Below are 14,744 nucleotides of genomic sequence, written 5' to 3'. Positions count from 1 at the left end.
CAGTGTTTGCATGAATTACGAAGAGTTGCCACTCCATCTCTGTAACACCTCCCTGCATTAATTGCATCAGTTATACTTCAGCACATCCATTTACAATCTTTGTTCAAAAACTGTGGAGGCGTTGCATATTACAGGCAGTTGTCGTTTTGCAAAATTTTTGACTGATTCCTACGATGCCAACATATTGTAGAATGTACTTTTTTGTTGTGCTGTTCACATTAATGATGATGATGATTGAAAACAACAATAACAATAATAGTAATGATAACAGCAACAACAAAAACAACTAAGAACCGGCATGAGATCACTGTACTGACACAAAATCCGCAACCTGGGATTACTATCAAAAAGGGTAGGGGTATGCCTCAGGACCATTGTCTGGGTGTCAACTACACACTCCCATACACACCAATTGACTTCTGTGTAAAGTTAAAGTTTGGTACAGAGGGTTGAAAATAGAGCAAAATCTGAAACCTAACTGAAAAATTAATGTTTCATTAAATGAAAATGAATGAAGCTGTTATTTTAAAATTGCCTCCAACAAAATTGTACGCTATTCAGCTATTGCTCATATTAATGTTATTGTTATCTGATATATAGTTTTTGAACGATAAAAGGATCAAAAGTGGGAAATGTTTTTTTGTAACACCTAGTACCTACTATATACTCAGGGAGGTGTCAGAGAAAGGATGAAATCTCTTCGCAATTTGAGCAGATTTTGCGTAGGTTCTATAGCATGACAATTTGATGCTTAGCATTCCACTGGCTTTGATATTCCATGCGCCAAACCGCTCTTCCACAGAGTTTGGATATAGAGACAAAAAAAAAATGGTCCTTGATTTAAACAATTTTAAGCTGTATGTAGAGGAAGAGGTGAACTCCCGTTTGGAACTTGATGGTAATCTTGTACGGAACAACTACTTTAAATTTTCTTCAAATCTCCTTGTAATTAACACCCCGGACTGGCAGATACATATAACCGTCTTGCGCCCAATGTGTGTGTTCTTTACCAGGTTTTGCACTTGAATGTTAAATCTTTCAAATCAAGTATTGACTAGTGCGTTTGTCTGCGTGTTTACTAGCAATTTACAGTTAAAGAAGTGCAATTTTTACTAATTTTCTTGTCGTGTCCTATATTCTTTGCACACAAAACAATTGCTGTCGAAAAAAAAAAAAATGAAGAGACAGCGCATTGCTGCTGGCTAGGAATGTGTATTTTAGGCATGTGCATACCTAAACATAAGTGTTGTCTTTTGTATCAAAGCAATCTATTAACACCTGCGATAGAGCGCATAACTTCTCGGCAGCACGGAGCATGAGTACAAAGGAGAGATTCTTGTTTCTTCTTCTTTAACACCTCCCGGCTACTACCAGGGAGGTGTTAGGGAAGGAGTGGAATCTAAACTTTACCTATATACGCTTATAGGTTCTAAGCATGCCAACTGAATGTCTAGCATTTCACTGGCTTTGGTGTTCCATGCGCCAAGCTGCTCTTCCATATTAGAGCTTGGATGATGGAGGCCAAAGAAAACGTTCTTGATTTTTGCAATGTTAGGGCTGTATTTCAGAGGGAGTGTTGAAATCCTGCATGGGACTTAGTGGTAATCTTGTACGGAAAAGCTACTTTAAAGTTTTCTTAGAATTTCTTTGTTATTAATACCCTGAACTGAAAAAGAAGTATTGATATCTTTGATAACAGAAAGTTAACAAGTAACCATCTTGCGAACATTTCGTGCACAAATCGAGTTATATTGGCTAATGCGTGTTTCTGCTGTTTAGTAGCATTCTAAAATTAAAGAAAAACAAATTTTAACAATTTTCTTCGCGTGTCCTATATATTCTTTGCATACTGAAAACAAATTCCTGCCGAAAATAGTGAAGGGGACAGCGAAGTGCTGCCGGCGAGGTATGTTGTATTCTAAGAATAATGCATACTTAAAGGGACTGTACAATTCTGCGGTTGAGGTGAGGATTTAGCTTTTAACGTTTTGCGAGATTTTCAGAAACCACTCAATGTGATGTCAAAGGGAATGCAATATTCTAGGGGGTATCAAAAGTTTATTTGATGAAAATCGGTTTTGAAATGCCTGAGATATCCAAAAACAAGGTGAAACAAAGAGATCCTAATAAAAGACGTGGCCTGCCGCCTCTTATTATTATCACTTTTTTTATATATCTCGGCCATTTGAAAACCAATTTTCATCAAATAAACGTTGAATCCTTCATAAAATTACATGCTCTTTCATATTTCATAAGAGGTTTCTCATTATCTCACTTAGGAATGTTATAAACCTGAATCCTCACCTCAACCAGTACTGTACAGTCCCTTTAAACAGAAGTGCCGTCTTTTGTCGCGAGAGCGCATAACTTCTCGGCGGCACGTAACTATACACAGCCCTGTTGCTGTACACCGTGAAGACAGTGTCGCTTCGCACGGCGTCTGGTCGGGCTAGGAGCATGGGTATATACGAAGAACTTTCTTATTTCTTCTTCTTCTCTTTCTCTAACGCCTCCCTGCTACCACTAATAATGATAATGATATCGATAATAATAACAATAACAATTATAATAATAATGATGATATTACTTCATCATAACTTAATTATTAAACTCCAGATCAACGTACGATGTACATCAGCTTGATGGAGTATGCACATTATAAATGCATTCTTAGCATTGGCACATCCCGGGAATGCATATAAGGGAGCACACATCTACTCCTTAACTTTTCTTACTTTTGGTTTTTGTATAAAACCCATCTATTTCATTTCGGTCCATGAGAGTGACAAAAAGCACCCTCATTATGCATGGAGCCTTGTGAGGCTATTATTTTAGATACTTTGTCGTTACCAAGAAACTGTTTGAAAGCTGCTGATAACTTGTTTAGTGTAAAATAGATTCTTGTTTTCTTTGAATGAGCACATCCCGTGGAGATTGGGTAGATCCTTTTACCTCCATCCCCTCTAATCCCTATACACACACATTCACACACATTTTTACAAGGATTTACAAATTCATAAATTTTGACAGATTTTTGAGCGATTTTCATAAACTTCCCTTTATCATAGGCCTATATGTGTTCTACTGTTTCTGGATACTAAACGATTCACATTTATAAGCCTATATACATCATACGGATATGTAATGACAGTGATGACAATAATAGTAGTAATGATGATGTTAATATTAGGCCTATAACACTTGTCGTGCTCCTCCGTGTTGCATATATGCATATAATACACAGTCTTTGACAGTGACAAACACACACACACACACACACACACGCACATACACATTATTTATGCCATGAGTGAAAGCTTTTACATGTTGGTTTGATCATCATTCTTTAATACTAAATAAAAGCTGAAGTTACCGATGAACTGCAATGTGTGAACAAAAAATAATAATGACTGCTAATATCTCTTGCATCGCCCCTAACCTTGTAAAACAAAACGCAACTAGAAATGTCGCTTTGGCGACTGGTATGCCTCCGCCATAATGCATGATTTTCCCAATGGGTCTAGATAGTACATGTGGACAATGTGTGATTACATTTTCACAAAATTGGCAAAATATTGAAATGACAAGTTTGTCACAAATGTGTTGAATGTTCATCTTCCTTGACCTAGGTTTAATTGGATGAATAGGAGAGCATGTATCTAGGGATTTAAGGACTTTAACTTGACTTTGACCCATTCATACATTTAGGCATTGAGTAATTTTCAAGGTACAGGTGTGGAGAAAAAGTGCAATTTCTGAATTGAATAGTAAATTGTTACCATTTTCATCAGGCCCTTGACCCTAAAATTCATAAGATAATCACTTTCAGGTAGAACATGCATAATATGTACTAAGTTTCAAGATAACTTGAGCCACTTCCGAGATATGGAGGAAAAAGTTAGTTCAGCACTTTCACTTGATCTTTGACCTTTTGACCTTTGAGGCAAAAAAACAAGAAAAAAAAAACTTTCCAGAGAATTTCTATTAGGTTACACATGTATGCATACACCAAGTGTTAAAAAAAAAAACCCTGCTGGCATTGCATGATAGGAGGGAAATAGTAAAATTTTGAAGTGTTGCACTTGACCTTTGACCCCATGAACCCTACATTCTCTAGATAATCACTGTTAAACTATTCCAGTCAGTATATGTATATACTATGTTCCATGAAGATACCTTGAACAATTTTCCAAGGTATGGAGAAAAAAAAGAAGCTTTAATATTTTTACTTGACCTTTTGACCTTTGACCTCATGACCAAAACTTTCACCAGAGAATCTTAATTGGGTAATACATGTATACACAAAGTTTCAAGAAAATATCTTCAGGCATTCAATAGATATGGTGGAAATAGTGAAATTTTATGTATTTGACCCTGACCTTTTGACCTTTGACCTTTGACCTCATGACCCAAACTTTCACCAGAGAATTTTAATTTGGTAATACACGTATACACTAAATTTCAAGAAAATATCTTCAGGCATTCAATAGATATGGTGGAAATAGTGAAATTTTATGTATTTGACCCTGACCTTTTGACCTTTGACCTTTGACCTCATAACCCAAACTTTCACCAGAGAATCTTAATTGGGTAATACATGTATACACTAAGTTTCAAGAAAATATCTTCAGGCATTCAATAGATATGGTGGAAATAGTGAAATTTTATGTATTTGACCCTGACCTTTTGACCTTTGACCTTTGACATCATGACCCAAACTTTCACCAAAGAATCTTTATTGGGTAATACATGTATACACTAAGTTTCAAGAAAATATCTTCAGGCATTCAATAGATATGGTGGAAATAGTGAAATTTCATGTATTTGACCTTGACCTTTTGACCTTTGACCTTGAGCATGTGCACCCAAAAGTTGATAGGCACAACTTCACCCTCTAATATACATACATGCCAAGTTTCATTAGGATACCTCAACAGGTTTTGATAGTTACCTTGTCCACAAAATTCATTACGGACGGACGGAAGGACGGACGGACGGACAACCTGAAAACATAATGCCTCCGGCACCACTTCGTGGCGGAGGCATAACAAAAGGAAATGTGAGGATGCCATCGGGGAAAATGGCCCGCTCTGATTGTTCTTTGTCTACTACTTGTTGCAGAAAATGAAATTGTTTGAATCAAGCCAGTTACCAGTTCCCACGAATGTACAATAGTGTGCAAACTTTTGGAAATTGCTCCAATGAGAAGTAAACATTTTTTTTTTTGTTTTTTCTAACCCACCTGTTAAAATCCGGTATATTTCAATACTTACAATGCAGTTTACATGCATTAGCTATACATTGCTAGTCGGGCTAGCCTCGAGCATGCTGTCATGTCCCCAGCATGATCAACCCTTATCATAAATATTTCCATGAAATTTGAATAGCGCCTCTTGTATGAGTAAAATGGCCGCACGCCCTCCTTTCTGTATCACGAAGATTACGTAATGGACCTAGCTTGTACTGTAGAGGAGTCGTCGAATGGGGGGGGGGGGGCGGGGGGTGCATCTCCACAAACATACAAACACACACACACACACACACACACACACACACACACACACACACACACACACACACACAAAGGGCGGTGAGTTGGCTCAGTCGGTAGCGCATCTGCCTCACGATCACGCGGCCCGGGTTCGAACCCGAGTCTGGACTGAGCAATGTTGTGTGTAAACATACCGTCCCCTCTGTAAGAGTCAAAACACTCTGTCCCTCGGATAGGACATAAAATGGAGGTCCCGTGTATGAGAGAGTCACAGCTCATGCACGTAAAAGATCCCGCTTCATTCATTCATCGCAAAGAGCAGGGTGTCTGACCCGGTGAAGTGGTCCCACCCCACATCCAACTGGACCCCATGGAAGACCAGCTTAGTGTAGCTGAATATGGGCTATCCAGCCATCTTCACAGATGGAAAATGAACAACAACAACATTTTTTTTTAACACACAAAAACGGACGAAAACGGGGAAAGAAACATCGAGAAAAAAAAAACACTCTGAAGACTCCGGGCTTTCTAGCGTTCTGCTATGGGATTCTCACCGTTGAATGGGAAAGGAGGGGGTTAGGGAGGGGCATTGATCCTTGACAAAACCAACCATTAACAGCCCCCCCCCCCCTCCCCACGCGGCTGGACCAAAGATAACGGCGCTCTTAGAAATAAAAAAAAAATGCCGCGGCATATCATGACATCCCCATTTCCGCCTTCAGAGACTGTATTACAAGGAACGCTCTCAGAGAGAATACGTTGCTTACCTCACGCATTGGTCGAATGGAAAAAAAGGTCATATTCCCTGGACCCCTCCTTGTATTTGGTGCTGCGTCATAAGCTGAACATGGTGCACGTTGACATCACATACTAAACACGCAAAAACGAACACACATTTAAAACACCTTTTGGAAAGTATAGATCTGTTCAGTTTTAAAACACGTGTATTACGTCATCCGTAACAGGGGGCTTTCAAAACAAGACGAAAAAAGAATGAGATTGAATTTGTTATGCAATGAGTCAGTTGTGCATTGCTATGCTATGTCAGTGCACAAACCCAGTAGGATCGACCGCTAGTTGTTAGGCATAGGGCTGCATGTACTTGACAGTCGTAAATATAAATCTAACCCCCAAATCTCTCAAGGGGCGACCAATGTTGTACAGAGGCGGATAAATGTAGTCTGGTCAGTTAGCTTCTCTCTGTACTGGTCGGGGATTAGGTAATCGCATAGACACAATCATCATCAAATTTCCAAAAGTTAGAAAGAGACTAAATATTGCTTCACAGCAGCAAATATAAAATGCGGGAGAATACTAAAATTTACATGGATAATGTCAATGTTGCTAACAGCATATTTATTCACCGACCTGCCTTCTCGTAGGTCTGAAACAGAGACAAGATTACACAAGCAAATTTCTTTTCTTACTACACAATGGAACACATCACTCATCACTTAATTCTACACCTTTGGAGACCTTTACTTCCTTAACACTTCTTAAGGGAAGGGGAGGGGTTTTTAGTAGGGATATATGATGTTGATGGGTGTGGCCACTTATCTCGACGTCGGCATGGACGCGGGATGAGGTTCTCGCCTGCGTCCGTTGAGCAGTCTGCTGTCACGACCTCATGAAACACTTCGTCACCATCACCGTCTACCTTATATCAGTCTGACAGGGCGATTCAACATCTCCGATGACACCAGTCGACTATTTGGAGTTCGTTACACCCCAGATTGGTGTAAACCAAAATTTTGTCTTGTCGTGGTGTACAGTTTCTCAACTTGTCGTGATGTTGTTCACCAGTTAACTCGTTAACTCTTGGGCAGTTCAACCAAGATCCTCGTCACATTCACAGCGTCGATAGAGTTTAGTTGATTAATATGGAGGGGAGCATGATGTACAAGGAAGGGGATCTCCTGACTCTATCTATGTGGTCTCCAACTATTCTTGACCTTCTCTATCTTCCGGTCTCTCTTATCACGTAGCTCCTCTGTTCTGTTTCCCCTCTAATAATCTTTGCTTAAACATGGTCTTTTATAACAAATTTACTATTGGCATCCTTTCCCTAAAATATTTCATTGGCTAAATCTTATTTTGGGGTGTGATCTTCACTAGAAATTAATTTCTTATTGGTCAAATGTTTCATCAGCTCCTCCCATTTGTTTCTATGAAACTCCATTTTCTCTGATTCATCTCAATTTCCGATTAACTCGCCCACTGTCTTTTAGTTTCTTTATTTCCTTCTTCTCTGTAACCACTGGTCAAGACTTTATTGTTTCTTGGACAGCAAAACGATAAACCAAATGAATGCCAGAGTCCTTATGACGTCCAACGTCACCGTCATCGTTGTTCTGAGTCGTTGTCCCTGAATTTGTCATTGGATTTCCTGTCTGACCCACTCCACTAAAGTACATTAAAATAAAAGTGAGAAATTCTGGCTGGAGAACGACCTTCTAACCCAGAGGGTCATTCATGTTTAGGGATCAGAGGGCAAAAACACGTCATTCCCGTAATTTGGATTGGGGCTTTGGGGATGGAGAGTGCAGGGGACTGACCACTAGCTGGAGAATTTAAGTAGCCAATGTCAAACGCATAAATTCCTAAGACCAATAACTTTTCTTGGGAGAGGAGAAGTGACAAAAAAAAAGAACTCTAGCTGGAAGCAAAATAAAGGGTTTCATCGACTCCAAGAAGGGGAAAAGACTGATTCACTGACGTCACAGGGTGACTTGGAAAACAACTGCAATGCTTCTGTTTTCTTTAACTTTCTATCCTATTCTGTTCCATTCTTTATTATATGTGCTAGTAGCCATCTGGGCTACATAAAGTAATTCCAGTAATCTTTTATACATTTCAAATTTGATAGCCGTAACCGATAAAAAGAGTGGCTTCTAGATGTAGCTTCAGACTTCTATTGATGTAACCGTGGGTATGAATGAAACCATTTTTTAAAAAACATGATACCCCGTTGGTACGACTAAGAGTATTCATTGCATTAAGATGGCCCTATACATATCATGTTTACAGGCGTCACGACATCTTGAAAAGAATAGCTCATGCATGGTTGGGTCGCGGGAAATGCATAAATATATGAATGCACAAGTAAACCCCGTAGAACCAGCCTACGGTTTGGTGACACTCAGGAGCAAAACATCATTCTGTCCATATGTAATAACCGAGAAGATGAATATTTTCTCGTTGTTTTTTTTTAATCGAAATTTGTTCAAAATAAAACAGAGGTTGAAAATATTAAAAAAAAGTTCGTTAGTAAACAATTTCATTTTCCATTTCCTGATTGACGAACCGTCGGAATAACGAGCGCTATTTCATTTAAGAACTAATAAACATTCAGAACAAATCAACAAATGTTGGGAAAATGAATTATATTAACTTACGAATTTTTAAATGAATGAATGAATGAATGAAAGATTGTTTATTGATCATCAAACTTCACAGCCGAATGGCTGAATTGGTCTGATTTACATCGATAAAAATACAGTGAGACAAAATTGATTACATATACAAGACACAAAGAAATATAATTCATTAAGACGACGACGACAACAACAACAACAAACATCAGTACATCAATAGTGGCAATACATTAAGTATATAAATCACATTACAACAAAGGTTGAGTTGAGTGAAAAGAAAATTAAACCCGGTTTACATATATGTACCTTATATCCTCCATTATTGACATATCACAACTATTTCAGCTAATAAAAAGGTTAAGGAGAGGGAGGAGGCGTGGAAGGAGGAATATTGAGAGATAGAGAATGCTACATGAAGTGTGAGGCTGAGACAGGAACAGAGTGACGTGGAGAGAGGAGATACTAATAGAGGCTTGGGGAGGAGAAAAGGGAGGCACAGAGGGAGAGCAGGAGAAATGTAAGTATAACGGAGAAGAAGAAGAGGAGTGAGTAGGGGGAAAAAAGGAAGGAAAGAAAGGGAAAGAAACTGTATGTATCTGGGTAAGAGTAAAAATAGACAATTCAAACATAATGAAAATAAAGATGTAAGCACATTATTGCACTTCAGTTGAAATAAGGACAAATAATGACATAAACATGTATCTATTTAAACTTCTACATATAAACACTTAGAATTATTCAATCTTACGAGTTCTTTAATTATCAAAATATATACAGAAATAGATACACTATATAGGCAATTGTGAACTAATGCAAAACCAATGATAATAATATGATTCCGTCATTAAATAATTAAGTCTCAAACTTTCACCAAATCTCTGAAGGATATATGCGTGTATTCAAATTTCATGAACATAACTTGCTTCCTTTCTAATCTCTTAACCATTACCCTTCAGACTCTGACTTGTACCACAAACAATCAAATTTTGTTGGCTAAAGCTCTCTATGGACAGAACACAGCCAGCTGCCCGCTGGCTCTGCAGCACTACGCACTCCGTACACCCCCTGCACACAGCCAGCTGCCCGCTGGCTCTGCAGCACTACGCACTCCGTACACCCCCTGCACACAGCCAGCTGCCCGCTGGCTCTGCAGCACTACGCACTCCGTACACCCCCTGCACACAGCCAGCTGCCCGCTGGCTCTGCAGCACTACGCACTCCGTACACCCCCTGCACACAGCCAGCTGCCCGCTGGCTCTGCAGCACTACGCACTCCGTACACCCCCTGCACACAGCCAGCTGCCCGCTGGCTCTGCAGCACTACGCACTCCGTACACCCCCTGCACACAGCCAGCTGCCCGCTGGCTCTGCAGCACTACGCACTCCGTACACCCCCTGCACACAGCCAGCTGCCCGCTGGCTCTGCAGCACTACGCACTCCGTACACCCCCTGCACACAGCCAGCTGCCCGCTGGCTCTGCAGCACTACGCACTCCGTACACCCCCTGCACACAGCCAGCTGCCCGCTGGCTCTGCAGCACTACGCACTCCGTACACCCCCTGCACACAGCCAGCTGCCCGCTGGCTCTGCAGCACTACGCACTCCGTACACCCCCTGCACACAGCCAGCTGCCCGCTGGCTCTGCAGCACTACGCACTCCGTACACCCCCTGCACACAGCCAGCTGCCCGCTGGCTCTGCAGCACTACGCACTCCGTACACCCCCTGCACACAGCCAGCTGCCCGCTGGCTCTGCAGCACTACGCACTCCGTACACCCCCTGCACACAGCCAGCTGCCCGCTGGCTCTGCAGCACTACGCACTCCGTACACCCCCTGCACACAGCCAGCTGCCCGCTGGCTCTGCAGCACTACGCACTCCGTACACCCCCTGCACACAGCCAGCTGCCCGCTGGCTCTGCAGCACTACGCACTCCGTACACCCCCTGCACACAGCCAGCTGCCCGCTGGCTCTGCAGCACTACGCACTCCGTACACCCCCTGCACACAGCCAGCTGCCCGCTGGCTCTGCAGCACTACGCACTCCGTACACCCCCTGCACACAGCCAGCTGCCCGCTGGCTCTGCAGCACTACGCACTCCGTACACCCCCTGCACACAGCCAGCTGCCCGCTGGCTCTGCAGCACTACGCACTCCGTACACCCCCTGCACACAGCCAGCTGCCCGCTGGCTCTGCAGCACTACGCACTCCGTACACCCCCTGCACACAGCCAGCTGCCCGCTGGCTCTGCACCAGCTGCCCGCTGGCTCTGCAGCACTACGCACTCCGTACACCCCCTGCACACAGCCAGCTGCCCGCTGGCTCTGCAGCACTACGCACTCCGTACACCCCCTGCACACAGCCAGCTGCCCGCTGGCTCTGCAGCACTACGCACTCCGTACACCCCCTGCACACAGCCAGCTGCCCGCTGGCTCTGCAGCACTACGCACTCCGTACACCCCCTGCACACAGCCAGCTGCCCGCTGGCTCTGCAGCACTACGCACTCCGTACACCCCCTGCACACAGCCAGCTGCCCGCTGGCTCTGCAGCACTACGCACTCCGTACACCCCCTGCACACAGCCAGCTGCCCGCTGGCTCTGCAGCACTACGCACTCCGTACACCCCCTGCACACAGCCAGCTGCCCGCTGGCTCTGCAGCACTACGCACTCCGTACACCCCCTGCACACAGCCAGCTGCCCGCTGGCTCTGCAGCACTACGCACTCCGTACACCCCCTGCACACAGCCAGCTGCCCGCTGGCTCTGCAGCACTACGCACTCCGTACACCCCCTGCACACAGCCAGCTGCCCGCTGGCTCTGCAGCACTACGCACTCCGTACACCCCCTGCACACAGCCAGCTGCCCGCTGGCTCTGCAGCACTACGCACTCCGTACACCCCCTGCACACAGCCAGCTGCCCGCTGGCTCTGCAGCACTACGCACTCCGTACACCCCCTGCACACAGCCAGCTGCGGCTCTACATATTCTTGAATTGTGTAAAAAAAAAACTGTTAGAAAGAGTGGTTGAATGAATGCATTTTTCTTTGTACTGTCTTTTTATCACCAGTGAAGGTAGTGATGATTTGACAGTACAAAGAAATGCATTCATTCAACCACTCTTTAACAGTTTTTTTTTCTTCGATCATATGTGTACATAAAGTGATTGTTCCATTATGTTAATGTCCCTGTTATGTGTTGTTGTTATGTCCCTGTAATGTGTTTTGCGTTTATGTCCCTGTAATGTGTTACGTGTGTGTATACATACTTCATAATATATACACACATTTTCCTCTTTGACACAGCACACTTCACCTCAAATAATGAACCAAGAGCCCAAAACAACACCCTATCTCTCTTGCTTGCTCTGCAGGACAACCAGCTCACATTTTCTTATCAACGTACTCTTTAGATAAATGACCAAGAAATGAAGACAAAAAAAAAAAAGTTTGCTGATATTTTTTCTTCTGTGAGGTTTACTATTCCACTCTCCACTTTAAAAAAAAAAAATGTAAACCAATTAAGAGCCCAAAACAGATTCTAGCAGACGATATCCAATAGTTATACGGTTAAGTCTAGAAGTGAATCTTCCTGCATGGTCATTATTGGAAACGCAGTACAGCGAGTGTGGTAACGGCAACGGTCCGGGTTATTTTTTTCTATGGTAGATTTAAGTGGTATGATAAAAAGAACGATGTCTGGTTCAGTTACAATCAGTTCCCCAGCTAATAAATTTATCTTAAACAAAAAATCAATCTTTACTGCGATGGGTGATTTTGTTGCTCTTGAGATCTAACATTTTGGGTGACTTTCTTTTTTTAAAGAACCAGACAATTCTTTGGCGCACCACAGCCAAAAACACGACCGTTGCCGATACCGTGCTCAGTGCAACCGATGAAGACGTTCGTGGTCGCCAGTTGTCTTCAGTCCCGCAGCACGCCGAGTGAGTCAGGAATTTAGAGTCACTGGAATCTGCATGGTGCCGTCCGTCACTGGCCAAACACCTAGCAACAGGAAATAGAAAACAAAACAAAACCCACAAAATTTGACCTGGCGTTGATACAAAATAAGGTTTGCCAATCCTAATAAGAAATACATTAGCTGTCTACATTTTGAATGGTTGTAATAGAAAATGTATTACACGGACATGCAGTGGTTGTTAAATTAACCAAGTACAGTCATAATTGTATTCTACCGTAACGCATGGCCCTCCCTTTAGCCAGGGAGGTTGTCTCTCCAACCTCCCCGTTTTAGCTACACGAAAAAGAAATGTTCAAATGCGCCGAAAGAATATTAAATGTCGAGCGTAATCTTCCGAACAATGATTGTTTCGTCCTTTCCAAAACAGCGTGTACGCATCACTTACAGTTATCGGCGGTTGTGGTCAAGCCCACGAGACCGCCGCCCTATACTCCCGGAGGATGATGTCCACCCAAACGGATGCTCTTCTTCGCCCGGTTTACGATGATGATGCAGGTGCAGGGACGGACACTTCCTCACGTTGAGTAGCAGAGTAGGGTCAACCGTAACCTCTTCACACGCTCCTTCACAGGCGACACGATGGCAGACTGGTATATCCTCGCTGATGCACCAGGCGTCATTCTCCCCCTTTTATACTTTTTTTCAAATCAAACTACATGCACCTCTATTACAGCCAATCAAAGAAGCAAAATATAGCCACACCTTGCTCTCGGGACAACATCCCTGGTCTTCATTGGTGGAAGTAAAATTACCTGACCCTCATCACCTGATCCAAAGTGGGTGTGGCTAACACTCCTACCCAAATAGTCCTTTCAAAATAGAATTACATGCAAATGCATGCATAATTTCAGCGCTTGTTGCTATGTAAGGCAAGCTTTACTAACTAATAAAGAAAGGATCACACACAATGAAACACGGTATGTTGCCCCCTGGCTCGGCTTGGCGGAGAACGTCAACATGCTTAGCATTCAAGTTTCCCTTCCAGAACTTAAAGGAAAATTCGACCCCATGTTCTACTTAGCAAAAAAAAAAAAAAAAGTAACTCATCCAAATAGATCTAGACCTTTTTTTCTCGATATCGGACGTGAAATGAGGTTGAGGGACATCAGGGTGTGACATCCTTCTTCGACACAGTAATATCTGTCGCAAGTGCAAACGCACAAGCTTAGTGAGAAGGAAATGATGTATAATCAGCCAAAATCTAGTTCTTCGGATAAGGGGTCGTTCAAAATCTATTGAAAATCTTCATTTTGTCTAAAGTACATTTCTGATCTCCAACCATAATTGCTAGAAATTCACTTCTTTAGAATCATTTGATGCAAACGGCTTAGCCCTACAGTGCTTACGTCCTATATTTTTCATGTAAAAAAAAAAAGAATGCTTCTTGCCGACTTGTGCACAAACACATAAGAGATTTTCGAGGTCATAATATCTTCCCCTCATCTTATTTACCCACGTAACTTTAATTGATTTTACATTTCTGGAAAGTCGTGTGAGATTATAGAACTCCATACTTTCTTATATTTGCCTGATTATATTGAAACATTCTTTGTTGTGTTTGCTTGATTTGAAAAAAAAAAATGTTCTGTCTTCAAATCAACTTGACCACGAAGTGTCTTTCCCTTTAAAGGCAAGCGTGGAATAAGGGATGAAAAGAAAAGCCAATCTTTTGAATCTTCCTCGTCAAGTCACCTGCCTTCCTATTCATTCCCTCAGGTTCAGTTTTCGAATAGGTCGTGAATGTCACCTTTGACAGATCAGACAAGTGCACTGAAGAGATTTGCATTTCTCAACGGAATCCTTTCAACAGCAGAAGTTTGTTGAAGTGCATTACATAATATTTGATCTCTTCGCTGACGCGCCAAGTTGTTGCTGTTGTTATTGTTAAAAGCTTTCACA

The 14,744-nt window shown here is 42.4% G+C and overlaps 1 long non-coding RNA gene across 1 annotated transcript; it reads right to left on the bottom strand.

The window, feature by feature from the left end:
- Positions 1 to 12,673: 12,673 nt before the first annotated feature.
- Positions 12,674 to 13,437, bottom strand: LOC140236174 (uncharacterized). The gene is made up of 2 exons (XR_011901763.1): positions 13,231 to 13,437; positions 12,674 to 12,868 (listed from the first exon to the last, which is right to left on the bottom strand). It is a non-coding gene; the product is annotated as an uncharacterized lncRNA (long non-coding RNA).
- Between the last annotated feature and the right edge of the window lie 1,307 nt (positions 13,438 to 14,744).

Source organism: Diadema setosum, chromosome 12 (assembly GCF_964275005.1).
Source record: "Diadema setosum chromosome 12, eeDiaSeto1, whole genome shotgun sequence".
Lineage (NCBI taxonomy): Eukaryota > Metazoa > Echinodermata > Echinoidea > Diadematoida > Diadematidae > Diadema > Diadema setosum.
This window is presented reverse-complemented; position numbering and strand designations above follow the sequence as displayed.